Raw genomic sequence first — 16,320 nt, forward strand, 5'->3', positions numbered from 1 at the left:
TGACTTGTCCAACATCAAGACAATTATAAGGTTTGATACCACAACTCTAGCAGTAATACACATACGCTCAACTCGAGCACTACTACACTTATTTCCTTCACACATCACTTCTGAACAATGAACAGATAGGTTATTTGATCATCTTTAACACACCTCTTCCATTGTCACTCTGCATCATACCTCAACATTGAGACATGAAACACACCTCAATTGTAAAAACAACTTCTCTTACTCTTCACAACTCGATTCCATGCATGTTTGGCTCACTCACACTAGTTCCACATGCCCTTGGCTTACAGAAATGGACTCACCACTCACTAGATCACTTCCAGAATCTGAAATTATACTCTCCAACCCTTGTAAGGCACTACCTTGCAACTAGGATGGGTTGCTGCCACCAATGAACTCATACAAATTCAATTATGTGGCACTCTCATTAAAGTAGGCTCATGCCCAAACACTCACAACAATTACACCCTCGGCTAACAACAACAACCACAGGATGATCCATTCATAGATCACAGAAAGGTTTGGCCTCCATTGACAATGACCTTCACTTGTATCACATAGAATTGGCACTTTAATATTCCATCAATGCAAGAGCGCCTCCACACAAACTTGACGTCAATAGACAATGTTTCTCAATGCAATCTCTTCAACAACTAACAATCTACTCTGAGTGATGATTCTCTCCAACAAAGCCCAATAACACATGGGCACTAAATCTCTTGGCAGCTCAATCTCTACACAACGGGCTCTCCAGAGAATGGGCTCTCTCAAAAATCTTCACACCATCAAGCCCACAACTCTTCATACCACTGAGCCAACAACTCTCGCTCTGATACCATTTTAGAGTTGAAGACTCAACTCAGAGCTTGATAATTTCATTTCAATCATTGAAATTTATACATACATTCAACCGGAGAATCTACAGGGATTACACCGACTATATTTATTATCTACGTAAACCTTGGCAACTCCTCAACTCCCATCGACTATTAACTCCTCTCCGACTTACACCGACGACTCACCATCATATGAATAGGGACAAATGACTTCATGATTAATATTCTAACAATTTTATCTATTTTTGAGACAAAATAGATGGCTTATAAGGATCAAATGTATTCAAATCCATTATATATATTCAACTAAATTTAATATGATTAAGTACACAAATAAATAGTCTTAGGGTCTAGTTTTATCTATTTTTGAGACAAAATAGATGACTTATAAAGATCAAATGTATTCAAATCCATTATATATATTCAACTAGATTTAATATGATTAAATTTAATAGGATTAAGTACACAAATAAATAGTCTTATTTGTTATACGATAATTAAAATATTTTATTTATTTATTCATGAAATTTGTAACGAAAAATAATTATTAATTGTAAATTAGGCATTGACATTATCTTAATATAATGAATTCATACAATTTTTTATATATTAGTTAACAACTTGTAAAATGTAAAATCAATATATGTCTTATAATCTTTTAGTAATAAGTAAATATATTATTATTATTATTATTTTCCAATTTTAAGGTCACGGCCAAGCCAGATGCCAAATTTGTGTATGAGACCTTCTTGTTTGTGGGACAAAGGACCCACCTCCGTGCAAAAATTTGATTGATAAGTCTACGAAGGCATACATACTCTACCCCCCTCTGGTTTTGAACCCGTGACCTCTCAGAAGGAAACACATTCTCTTAACCATTAGGCCCACTCAAGTTGTATTTATCCAGTTTTAGGGTCACATCCAAGCCATACACCAAATTGGTGTATGATACCTCCTTGTTTTTGGGACGAGGGACCCACCTCCATGCATAGATTTGACTGCTAAGTCTACGAAGGCACACATACTCGACACCCCTTTAGTTATGAACCTGTGACCTCTTAACTACGTAATTTTGTAAGAAAATATTCACATGATTAAGAATTTCACGTAAAAAACAATGGGAAGAGAATTAGCTATAAGTTTTTGTTTGTTTCTTTTTCTTTGGGTTTTCTATTTATTTCTTTTTTTCTTTTTTAAATTTGATTTTTTTATCTTAATTCAATTTTGCCAATGCCTTTTCACCAATAAAATAATGAAAAATAAAATTTTAATTATTTTTCTAATATTTTTAGATTAACAAATATATATATATAACAAAATTTATTAGTAAATAGATAAATATTTATAGTCAAAACATAATTAATACAAAATCTACTCGAATAATATTTACATTTTCTAACCACTAATAATATAAGGAAATCAATATCAAACAAAACTGTCAAAAATATAAATTATAAAACCTATATATGGGTTAAGAATTTTAACCAATACCACATCCATATGTTAGAGAAAAAAAGCATGATAAGTGTTATTACATTGGTGCTGGTTTCAAATATATATTTTAAAGAAAAAAACATACTAATTGTTAGTACATTGGTGATGGTTTCAAATAGACACTATTTCTATTTTTTTGGGTACATTAGTATAGAGCAAGTAAGATTGATGTGTATTTTCTTCACGAGTTTGGACTGTGTTTAATACACTCCTAGCTATGGCAACAAAAAGCTCTGTAACTCTGCAAATTGGTGGAGCCTTGTGAGGATAAAATTTACAACAGTTGGGCTACTATAGAGCCTGCATAAGAAATAAGTTAATTAATATTCTATTCAATGCATTTTATAGACATCATACATAACGCATTCACTATATGACGTGGATGATGTTTAACGAATACGTTAAATAATGATTTACATCTTGCATTTATTCATTAACAATCAACGAATTTAGGTAAAAATATATATATATTTTTTTCATTTAATAAAGGCGAAGTAAATTTGGGAATGATGAATATTCCTTAATAATGTTGAACAATTTCAAGTCATATTTAATGAGCTTCTTAGAGTCATACAATCATACCAGAATATTATCATTTACCTGTTATAATGGGAGCTCAATGACTAGATAGATTACAATTAATGCCTATCAAATCACTTTTGTTTGAAAACATATATATATACACACACATTTGTTGACTCGTCAATATAATGCTATTTATTTATCCTAATTGTATAACATTATTTATTTACAATATTTGTTTACTTTATTTTATCTTTTCATTGTACCTTACATATAATTGACTCTTCCCTACTCGAAGGAGACCTCCCCTCACAATGAACTATTAGAAAAATTAGGGAGATGAGCAGAGAGAATAATTAGACACACAAATCACACACATTGTTTTATTAATCACAAGAGATATAAATATAAAAGACATAATCCAATGACTTCGACACATCTAGATTATGATTCCAAATCATCTCTAATTCATAACATAGAAATCAACAGCTTCTAGACTAATGCTTGGGAACTCGGAATGACAACTCACAACAACACATGGAAGCATTACTTCCAACATGCTCCTTAATGCTTACATGAAAAAATATATCACAACAACAAAGATAATTTGCCTGACTGGTCTTCATCAACACTCACATCCACTTTGGAATCTTTTAAACACCACTCTTTCACCACCACATCTTCGAGTTGTCACTTGACCTCCATTTAAAATGTAACTGCCTCTCATCATTGTTGATGAACATTGCAAGATCAAAAATATGGACAACTCGGCTCATTGGAGATTCCACGATAATAGTTGTCAAGTAATGAACCATCTTATAGACTAACTACCATTTTTTGGATATTTCACTTTTAGCTATTCGTCAGTTTCTAGGATGGAGGTATGGATTCTGAATGTGTTCAAAACTTGATCAAACAACTTGACCTTTCTATAAAAAAAAATGATGTTTCGGACATTGGGGCTTCCAGTTTAAGAACAACAAACCCTTTTTATAACCAATAAAAACACAAAAACCAACATGAACTCTCATATTTATTTTTATTTTTATTATTTTACACAATACCCAAACCTAAAAAAAAGAAACTCAAATATACCAATCAAACTTCAACAAGCTGACAATGCCAATAGTTTTTAAATTATGATTCGTAATTTGTTGGGTGTGGAGCCTAATTATCTTCTTTATTCAGATGTATCTTTGCATTGGACCCTAGTTCGTAATGTGGCGGCAACATCACCCGTAATATTTGTGCTACAAGGGGGGTCCGGGTGGGGATGGAAATGATATTTATGAGCCCCCCCGGCGGGGATCAAGGGAAGTGCCCCCTGAAGCTAAAGATAGATGTAAAATTTCCTTGTAAAATGTTGTAATTTTGTAGTCAAGGTGGGTCGTTCATTAGGCAGCAATCAAATGGTAGAAGTTATGTTTAATCTAGGGTTTTTTGCCATAGAAGGAAACCCCTCGCTATATATGAGGGAATTTTATTGCATCTTTGTATATTTGTATTCTAAGTGAGAAGGAGAGAGGATATTGTGTGAGAGTGAAGAGGGAATTACAATATATGTACTGTAGATTGCATCTCTTCAGTTTGCTGGATAATATAAAAGGAAGGACTCGTTGTTTCTCTGTGGATGTAGCCCAAATTGGGTGAACCATGTACATCTTTGTCTCTCTTATTTTATGTGTTTTCTGTGTTTATATTTCTGAAATATATTTTGTGTTCCATTGTTGTGTAATATATAATTTTATAACAACTGGTATTAGAGTCGGAGGTCTATTTGGAGGATAAACTCGCAGGAGAGAAGGGTTCTTGGTTCAAGTGGGAACAATGGTGGAATATGGTAGGTTTAGGGTTGAAAAATTTAAAGGCTAAAACTACCAGCAACGGAAGATGCAGATGGAACATTATTTGTATGAGAAAGATCTGTACCTACCATTGAGCAGAAAGACAAAGAAGCTGGAACATATGACAAAAACAGAATGGGATATTCTCGAGAGAAAGGCACTTGGAACAATACAGCTGTGTCTATCGGTGTCAGTTCTTTAATATTTCAAAGGAAATGACAACAAATGGTTTAATTTGGGCATTGGATAAACTGTATAAAAAACCCTTGCCCTCAAATAAGGTATTTCTTATGAAGCATTTATTTAATATGAAGATGTCAGAAGGTGGATCTGTTGTTGATCATTTAAATGAATTTAATACAATTACCAGTCAGTTAAGTTCTGTAGGGGTAACTTTTGATGATGAAGTTATGGCTTTGTTATTTCTTTGCTCATTGCAAGAAAGTTGGAATGGTTTAGTTATGGCCATTAGTAACTATGTTTCTAGATCTAGTACTTTAAAGTTTGATGATGTTGTCGATGCAATCCTTAGCAAGGAAATGCGATGGAAAAGCTCCGGTGAGACATCAGGTAATGCTTTGACTACAAAGACTAGGGGAAGAAAAATGAAAAGAGGAGAGAGCCCAGATATCACAGTAAGTCAAGGAAAGACAGATCCATGTCCAGATCAGGGATAGTGTGCTAGAAATGCGGGAAGAAAGGACACCTGAAGAAACACTGCAAGTCTAAAAAGGTAAAGAAGGAGATGTGCAACAAGAAAACAATCATGAAGCGAATTTGACAGGTGATGTGTTTCAAGATTCTTTGATTCTTTCATTAGAAAATATTATTGATTCATGGGTGGTATATTCAGGGGCCAAATTCCATGCCACACCTGATAGGAAACATTTTCATGATTGTGTTCAAGGAGATTTTTGAAATTTTCGATTAGGTGATGATAAACCCTATAAAATCATTGGAATGGGTATAGTTTTCATAGAATAGCAGGATGGAAATCAATGGCTATTGAAGGAGGTAAGACATGTTCTAGATCTAAAGAAAAGTCTCATTTCAAAAGGGCAGTTAGGAGGTGAAGGATTTGTAACTACTTTTACAGATAAAACCTGGAATGTCACTAAAGGATCCCTGGTAATAGAAAAAGGAGAAAAGGTTGGTAGATTGTATTTATGCAATGGTATTTATAATTTTGTTAATGCTTTAACCTCTATAGGAGAAGGTACGACAGTGTGGCATCATAAGCTTGGGCACATGAGTGAGAAGGGGATGCAAATTATTCACTCAAGAAATTTTTTTCCAGGTTGGAAGCATGTTGATTTAAAATTCTGTGAGAATTGTGTTTATGGAAAATCGAAGAGAGTCATATTCCTCAAATTTGGGAAAGAAAAGAAGAGTGAAAAATTAGATCTTGTGCATACAGATGTATGGGGACCTGCTCAGGTATCATCTATCAGTGGCTCTCATTATTATGTTACTTTTACTGATGATGCAACCAGAAAAACCTGGATTTATTGTATTCGAAATAAATATGATGTTTTTGGTACTTTCAAGAAATGGAATTTCATTGTAAAATGTTGCAATTTCGTAGTCAATTTGGGTCATTCATTAGGAGGAGATCTAAGGGTAGACGTTATGTTTAATTTAGGGTTTTCTTCCCTAGAAGGCAACCCCTCACTATATATGAGGGAATTATATTGCGTCTATGTAGATTTGTATTCTGAGTGAGAAAGAGAGAGGTGATTGTGTGGGAGTGAAGACGGAATTAGAGCGAATTTGTTGTAGGTTGTATCTCTACAGTTTGTTGGATAATATAAAAGGAAGGATTGGTTGTTTCTCTGTGGACATAGCCCAAATTGGGTGAACCACGTATATCTGTGTCTCTCTTGTTTTATGTGTTTTATGTGTTTATATTTCTGCAATATACTTTATGTGTTCCATTTCTCTATAATATATAATTTTCTAACATAATTAATAATCTCAAGCCTAATGGGTGTGAGCCTTGTTGATGTAGGGTAAGTTGTGGTGGAATATATTCCTTAGGCATTTAGATCTAGTTATGGTAGTCAGAAAGTTGGTTGGATCTGGCTGTGGCAGTGACACTATAGGCTTGTTGTGTAATGAAGGTCTTCATGCTAGAGGAGGGTTTGGAGGAAATGCTAGAGAATTAAATTCAGGAAGACAACGATTCTTGAAGGAGCTACTAATATAGATTTCTCTCTTTTTCTAACAGCGTCTTTCCATAGTAGCTTCATTTTAGATCTCATGCTCCACAATCACGCCTTTACCACCAAACCTACAAAACATATTACAATGACTCTTACGCAGAGGCCTTTTTTCTTTTCATTGTCCACAAACATTGTACAATGATCTCAAGTCTTTGAAAAATCCATAGATTCATTGATCTTGTAGGGTTTTTACCCCTAGACTCAACCCCAATCAAACTTGGAGTTCTTACACCCCGTGGACAAAGCTAACAATGCACTTCCCAGTCATGAACCTTTCACAGAGCAAGTTTTTGATATTACAAAAGTAGAATATTAACTAAGCAGTCGATGCATGCATTTACTGTATTGGGGTTCCGATGGGATCACAATATTACATGGCTCCAATAATAATAATGTGGAGAGAATGGGAATCGATACTTATATCGGATTGATAAATAGATAAAGAAATTTGAGCCTCGACTGTAAAAGCTTCTCCGAGGAGAGTAGGAAACAGAGTTGGAGAAGTGTCACAAATATCACAATTGGAAAGATATTAGTTGTTATGGGTGCTCTATACATGTACATATATCATTGAATCAGTTGTACACATCTCCACTGCCATTCTTTCTTATCATCAGTATGCACACATGGGTTTGATTATAGCTCCTAACTAAAGTAATACCGACTGTGAAGATTCCAACGACAACATCATATTATTTATGACATATCTTGATAATGCATCACAAAACAAATTTAAAGCAAACAACTCTCACAAAACCAGATTACAGGGGATTTAATAATCCAGATCTGACCTCTCAGATTTCAGCTTGATGGCTCCGATACCATGTTAGAAAAATTGAGAGAGTGAGATCAGAGAGAGATTCATACACAACACAAATCACACTCACTATTTTATTGATCACAAGAGATACAAATATAAAGGACATAACACACTGACTTGGACACATCTAGTTTATGACTCCAACTCATCTCCAACTCATAACATAGAAATCAACAGCTTCTAGACTGATGCTTGGGAACTCACAATGACACAACAACACATGGAAGAATTACTTCTAACATGAAAATTTCCATACTCTTTTTTACCTTATGCCAGTTCATGTTTGATTATATCCTATGTAAGTTCACATTTTATCTTTATTATTGATTGTTTTTAGGAAAATATATTCTCTTTGTTTGTAATATTAATATTAATGTGGTGAATTTATAATGTTTGATTAATATGGAAGATGTTTAAGGTTAATATATTTAATAGACGGTAAACTATATATATTGACTTAGTAAAAATCAAGATGTTATGTGGGTTGGGACCTTACTCTTCCAGTGTTATCACAACGAGTTAAACTCACGTGAATTTTTTATTTTTTGCCAAACTAAACACTTAATTGATATATGATACATCTTTTTTATAGGACAACCTATAAGAATCTCTACAATGAAATTACTATTTAAATTTATGAGAGATATCCATATGCCACCCACTTTAAATTTGAATATATGACATCTTGCAAAGAAGTACATATTCTTAACCATTATAAACCATTCATAACAAAGCATTTTCATAATTTCTTTATCTTATGTACATTCACAATTATACTATACTCTATATATTAAAGCAAGAGCCAAGATGTCACATGGGTGAGGGCCCCTACTCTTCGAGCCTAAACATGATGGGACAAACATATTCCTTCAACTTGAATCCTTATGAATTAAAAAGTTGTTGTCAAATTAAACACAAAATTGATGTATAAGGTCCTTTGTTTATAGGACAATAAATATGTGTTTACACAATAATTTGACTATTTAAATTTGTGAAAAATGTACATACCTACCCACTTTAAATATAAATATATAATCCGGAAAAAAAAAAAAAAAAAAACATATTCTTAATCATTATAAACTATTCATATAAAACATTTTCGTAATTCATTTATCTTATACACATTCACATTTCTATGCGCATTTCTATACTCTATTTATATTATATATGTTCACATTTTTATTATAATGTATGTGTAACAAAACATTTCCATTCTCTTTTGTCTTACTCAGATTCACATTTCTAGCATAAATGAACCTAATAATTTTTATTATTTTTTGGGTTTTATATTCACGTTCATATTTGTGTTATAAATTATCTATTATGAAAATTATATATATTAATAATTTTAATAAAATAATTGGTGTAATATAATTATTTTTATTATGTTTTTTATAATAAATAATAAGATATATTAATAAGCATATCTAATATTATATTAATTAATAGAGATAGTAATTGAGTTGGTATTCATGTGACACAATGTTAATTAATTAATATATTAGTGATATATTAAGATGTTCCTATTTCATATTTGTGTGATGATTAATTTTTTAAAAATCAATATATTAGTAATAAAATAAGATTTGAATCCATTATCATTAATCTCATTATAACATTTATCTAAATTGAAACTAGATAAAAAAGCTAATAATCATTCTTCTCAACTATCCATAATAAACCCCATATATAGAGAGAGAGGGTGATTTATAATAGTTATATAAATTTATGTAGATTATTAAAATATTATTAAATATGATATAATATTTATAAAATTATATTTTTATAACTTAGAATAATAAATTTTATATTTAGACTATTTAATTTTTATAAAATAATATATATTTTGGATATTAATTAAAGTAGACATAATTCAATAAACATAAAGGTGTGTGTAAATTGGGGTTATCCTGAGTGCTTGGGAGGAAGGAATAGAACTTTCCCCACCTAGGCTCAATCACAACAAGTGGCATGGCATATGCTTATAGTGTTGACAATATACATATGTTTCTCATATGGAACATACAATATTGTACTTGTGAAAATTTATATGTGTCTGTGTGTGTGTTTATTAGTGATTGTTCTTTTAATATTTATATGTTCATCAAGGGTTTTGTTGGATTGTAATGTTTCTTAATGGTTATTTCAAAATGTGAAATATAATCATCAAAGACTTTATATCTTAATCATTATTTCAAAATGTGGCATTCATCTTGCAATGTTAATGTTTATGTTGCAATGTAATATTCCTTAATGTGATCTCACATTATGATATTCATTAAAGATTTTATTGTATTGGGGAATTTGATAAATGTGATGTCACATTGACGCATTTGTAGAAATTAATGTGTAGATCCAATAGTGCTCATGAAATTTGCTAAATCACAAGACTTGAAGCTACTCTACTCATCTGTGGAAGTTAATTGACCATCAAAAGCTAGAATCATAGTCATGCAAAAGGAAACATCACACATGCACTAATATTTATCTAGGGGAAAGCAACTGCTCAAAACCTTTTACTATCTATATTACATTAATCAGAGAATAGAGAAGAAATACAATGCTTGCTCAAGCATGAGAACACTTTGCAAGTGTATAGTTTATCCCTCTTCTTGACTGACTAAACTTGGCCCAACACTTAGCCAATTTCAAGCCTTCCCAAGCTCCTATTTATTTACATTATTACCTTGGGAAATTGCCCCTAATTTTTAGTAATTTCACATCGAGGAATTGTACAATAGAATTAGGTCAAACTCTGACTACACGCACCATTTGTACACATGGGAATATGATACAACTGATAGTACACTGAATTGGAATCTCCATATGAAATGGTTAACTCAAATTCTATGCATGAAACAATTATTTTGAGCTGATTGATCAGTTAATTGGTTCATCATTGAGTTTGGTTGAAGATCCACTTCCACAACTTGACCTCCAGAAGTTACTCTGACAGTTAGAACTAGTTAAACTGAGAATAAATCAAATTAACTGAGATAGATTAGTAAATATTAGAAATCAATCATGTAGAACTGAACTCAAGCTTCTCAAACTTGAATTTATTGAGCTAACTGAGTGACAAGATCCATGTCACCTCAGTTAACTACCTCCAAGTATTCTACTGAAATAGAAATTCAAATTTTAATCTAGTTTGACCAAGGCAATGTAAAAACTAGATTCTCTTGCTGCATTTTCAACACTCCCTCTCAGCAAGAAAGGGATTATCAACCACCTCTATCCTACACCTATGGAACTCAAATTTTCCTCTTAACAAAGCCTTTGTCCAAATATATTCATCTTTTTCCTCTGTTGGAATGAACAAACAACATAATATGCCTATGCACACAATATCGTAGATGGTGATACCAAATGTAGATCCGATTGGATCGATCATGAAATACATGATTCTCAGAGAGCTTGATACAAATCTAATTATCATAGTAAATCACAGTAGGATCCATCATCTGACCAAATAACCCAACACAAATATTTCTCATCTAGATAGCCTCACATGTTGGTTGACTTGTAGCCATGTATTCTTCTTCTACTGAGCTAAGTGCCACAAATCTTTGCTTCATGTTGTACCAAGAAACCGTTGTTGAAACAACACTAAAAATTCCTCCTAATGTGATTTTCCTGTCTGATGGAATACTTTACCAATTTGCATATGTTAAGCCTTGCAGCTTCACTCCTTTTGTCTGTATCTACCGAAGACCAAACTAAGTAGTGCCTCTGAGGTTTCTCAACACATGCTTTGTTTCCTTCCAACACAGTTTGGTCGGATTAACCATTTCTTGTCTAAGCTAGTTAACTGCATAACACATGTATGGTAGTGTGTTCACCAAATACATCAGTGACCCCACAAGCTGCCTATAGAAGGTCGCCTCCACTACTTCACCTGAAGTAACATCCTCTTTCCTATACTTTCCTGCTAGAGGAGTCTCTATGGGTTTTCACCTATCCATGCAGAACCTATGAAGTATCTCATTGGCATACTTTCCACGAGAGACAAAAATTTCCCCATCACCTTGCCATACTTCCAATCCAAGGAAGTAGTGTATGAGGCCCATTTCCTTCATCTCAAGCTCTCTTTTATGTTCATCCTTGCAAGATCTGATCAACTTCTCATCACTAGGATGGATCAAGTCATTGAAATATAAAATAATAATCAATAATTTACCTTCTACCACAATGTGATAAAGTCTTGCATCTGATTCACTTTTGGTGAAGCTGAAACCAATGAGATAGTTATGGATCCTGGTGTACCAAACATGGGGTTCTTTCTTGAGTCCATGATCTAGGTGGATATTGGTGGCCACCCACCTATTCCACCTAGATCTCCAGTCGGTTTCATCAGTTTCATTATTTACAGCAGCATTTACTATTTTTAGCAATTTTTTGGGTCTTGAACTTCCAGAGTATTTTTGACCCCCTAAATGATGTTATTTTCAGATCCGCCACAGGCTCGTAATCATATGAATGTGTCCGAGAAAAATCTTGTAGTACTCAGAGAGATATTTACAATGAAGTATCATATACACCAAAAAAAGATAATATGACCAATTTACAACCCCGAGAAGTTGGATTCCTAACTTTCCCCTACAGGACCCACAAACGCTTGGCATTCCATCTCCTGGGTTAGGGTTTTCGTTGTTTATGGTTTTCCCTTATTGTTCAATAATAAAAGTTCCTTTGAGCCTGATTGTAAGACATTTTAGAGGCATGTAGCTACCACATCTCTTCTTAGAGATAAGCTACCATCGTTTGAGCTAGTTTATTTCCATTTCTATATGTAAGCATATTTCCGTTCTTTGATATTAATGAAATGAGGTTTTATTTTTGCTACATCTTTGGTTTTATGTGTGTCTATATATATGTGTGTATATATATATATATATATATATATATATATATATATATATATATATATATATATATATATATATATATATATATATATATATGTTATGTTCTTGAATAAGTATGGATCAGTGGTATTAGAGTGGTATTCTCTTTCTTTGTTTTTCTTTGTATATACCCAACGAGGTCAAGGTATAAGGAGTTAGGGCTCGAATTGGTTGATCCTTTGCAAAACCGGCCTCGCAAAGCCCAACGACCTCCTATGGTGGAAGAAAATAAATATGTGGGGATAGGAGATACTTTGAAAATATTACTTTACGAAGACCTCAAGCGACAAAGGAACGCAATGATGGATAAACTACCAAACCACCATAAGCAATCACCAAACCACTATAAGCAATCACCAAAACACCATATCAAGGCTTCTTTGCCTCAACCGACAAACAAGCAAGGATACATAGCCCGCATTTGATCCTCCATCTCCCATGTAATTTCATCGGGCCTAAAGTGCTTCCATTGCACTTTAACTTTATTGCTTAGTTCACAAGAATTAGCACCTTTTTCTGCAATATACACTGAGGCTCTAGCTAGAATTATCCATCTAGTGACACCTGCAATAAAGACCACTCAATCACATCATCAAAATCTTTAACATACTTATTAAGAAAATATACATGGAAAACATCATGGAATTTCACTGTCGAAGGCAGTGCAAGTCGATAGGCTACTGGCCCAAACCTCTTAATGATATTGAAGGTTCCATAAAATCGTGGTGCTAGCTTGGTACACGAGCTAATCCACAAGGAGATATTTTTCAATTTTATGTGCAAGTACACCTGTTCCCCACCCTGAAACTACTTGAACAATCTGTTCCTATTTTCACAACTCTTCTACCTATCATGTGCTACCTTGAGATTCTTTTTGATCACCTGCATCTCTTGTTCCATGTCTACCAACATATCTGGTCCAATCAATACTCTACTAACTGGATCACTCCAACTAATGGGAATGTTACAACTCCACCCATATAATGCATCAAAAGGACTCATCCTCAGTGATTCCTGATAACTATTGTTGTATGCAAAATCTACCAAAGGGAGATACTCTTCCCACTTCCTCTGCTAATGCATCACATATATATTGAACATGTCATCTAATATCCTATTGACCCTCTCTATCTGTCCATCTGTGTGTGCATGATAAGTTGTGTTGAACGCCAAATCAGTGCCAAAACTTGCAAATAACTCTTTCCAAAACGTGGAAGTGAACTTTTCATCCCTACTTGACACAATCTTCTTTGGAACACCATGTAGTCTAACTACCTCTTGGATCAATACTTATGCCACATCACTTGCTAAGAATGTAGACTTTATAGGAACAAAGTGTGCAGCCTTTGTTAACCTTTCTATAATGACCATGATGGAATCATGCTGCTTCACTGTCTTCAAAAACCCTGTGATGAAATCCATGGAAATGACCTCCCATTTGCACTTGGGAATAGTGATCGATTGTAGTAATCCACCTTGATATTTTCACTCTACTTTCACTCGCTGATAGTTGTAACATATAGCCAAAAACTTTGCTACACCCCTCTTCAGATTTGACCAATAGTAATATCTCTTCACTACTGTGAGTGTCTTCTGATAACTTTGGTGGCCCAAATAAGGTTTCACATGAAACTACCTCAAGGTCACCTTCTTGAGTTCACTTCTATTTGGTATATATATCATGCCTTGGAACTTGACCAATCCCTTTGGTGTCAAACAATAGTCCATGCCCTTTGCACCTATACATGTACCTGTACTGCCACCTATACTTGTACCACTACATGTACATGTACCTGTAATATCTCCTTGTTATCGGGAAAACTAGTGTATATGCAGAGCTGCTAGTCCCACTAAGGCTGGTAGCTACCTTAGAAACAAACAAACTAAAACTACTTTCGTTTTCCTTTATGAGAAATAGATAAGAGGGGAATAAGGAGACCAACCTCTGTCTTGTGCTTGGTTCCTTGCTCGATTCCTCTCCCTTCTGATAGATCTTTGCTACTCGCTTCCTTGTCTAAGGAGCTTCACAGAGCACCTGTAGAATCAAAGCAGCATAACACTATCCAAGAACATAGATCTATTATCACAAACAATATAGGACCATATATATATATTGACCACACAAATGCACATAACATCAATCATACAAGAATGTGGAGGAAAACTTTAATAGCTTTATTGATAATCAAGAAAGAGCAAAGAGGATTACAACCAATTGTTCTGACCCAGCATCATCCTCTCAGCAAGAAATCCCTTCTTCACCTCATGAAAAGCTTAGATCACCCAACACTATGATATTGCACCAAGAAACCAGAAACACTTCCTTACAAGATACAAAATTCCGGCCTCTGGATCTCTGGGATGAGGGATCCATATATAGATGTTTGGAAGGGGGGTGAGTCAGCTTTTGAGAGTTCGTTAGTGTCCTCTCTTTGATAGTTCTTGATTCCACTTGGAGATTGATGATCTCTTACTCATCCCTAGGCAAATGCATAGAGGAAAGTGTCACAGGAGAAGTTTCTAGAAGATTCCATGATCCTCCACCTTGCAGATTGACCCTGCCATTTGTCCACTCTTGCCCATCGCACCCCATAGAAGGGATTTTCAAGATTCATCACACCTACTTTCTGTATTTAGGTGGGATGCAGTGCACTTTGACCATGGAGCAGGTGGGATGGTCTAGTTTTGAACAGTTCTGAGCAGTTCTTCATGGAGAACTTCTAGGAGAAGATGTAATCAGTTGACCTTGTTCTTTTAGAGGTTGGAACAACACTTTTAGGGACTTAAGATCCCTTGTTTTATGGAAATTTATGATTGGGGTTGCAGTGCCCAAAAATGTCTATAACAGTTGCCCCCTAAAGCATGAGGTCATTAATTTGTTGATGTTGGGTGAAATGCTTTATCATGAGGATCTGAAGTTTTTCAAGCTGGAAGGCGACCTGTAATAAGATACAATACAATACAATATCTTCATAATATTTTCATGATCTAGCTGAGGTGGGCATTCCCATGCTCAGCTTTATAAATTCATTTTCATGTACATAAGACATACAATCGTCTAAGTGTAGACTGATGATTCTAGTAGAGCCATCATCCCTTAGGTTGGATGATTATCTCTGCAGTAATGATGTACACTCGATGTCCTTATTTTCCTGAATATATATCACAACCCAGATGGATGAAACTAGATTTGTGGTCTTCAATCTCGTTCGATCTTCACTCAAAGTACAAGTCGATCCATGTGAGAGATGTTCTGGAGTCGAACATGGAAAGACATTGCCTGATTACCAGCCAATGATGTAAGTTGTTAACAGGCACGAGAGGAATCACCGATAATGATGATGACCCTCAAGGTACTACAGTACAATTCACGTGGTGTGAATAAGGGACATGGCGTCGAACACCATGCAAAATCTTTCGGCCGAAGGCCAATGATGTAAACCTGTTGCCAGAAGTGAGAAACTTGCCATTGAGGCATCCAAGCTTCAAAGTACTGAAAGGGTTGTTCCTAGATCGACTTCTTGGATAATGAGCTGATGTCGACAAGAAGCAATCCATCACAGGGGGGCCTTAGGGAATCCCACATCAATGACATGGAACAGAGCAAATGATTTTAATGGAGGTGAAAACGATCTGGTGATATAAGGTTCAGGGTGGCGGTCATGA

This window comes from Pinus tabuliformis, chromosome 7, assembly GCF_031772625.1.
Source record: "Pinus tabuliformis cultivar Carrire ecotype Pingquan chromosome 7, CPIR1, whole genome shotgun sequence".
Lineage (NCBI taxonomy): Eukaryota > Viridiplantae > Streptophyta > Pinopsida > Pinales > Pinaceae > Pinus > Pinus tabuliformis.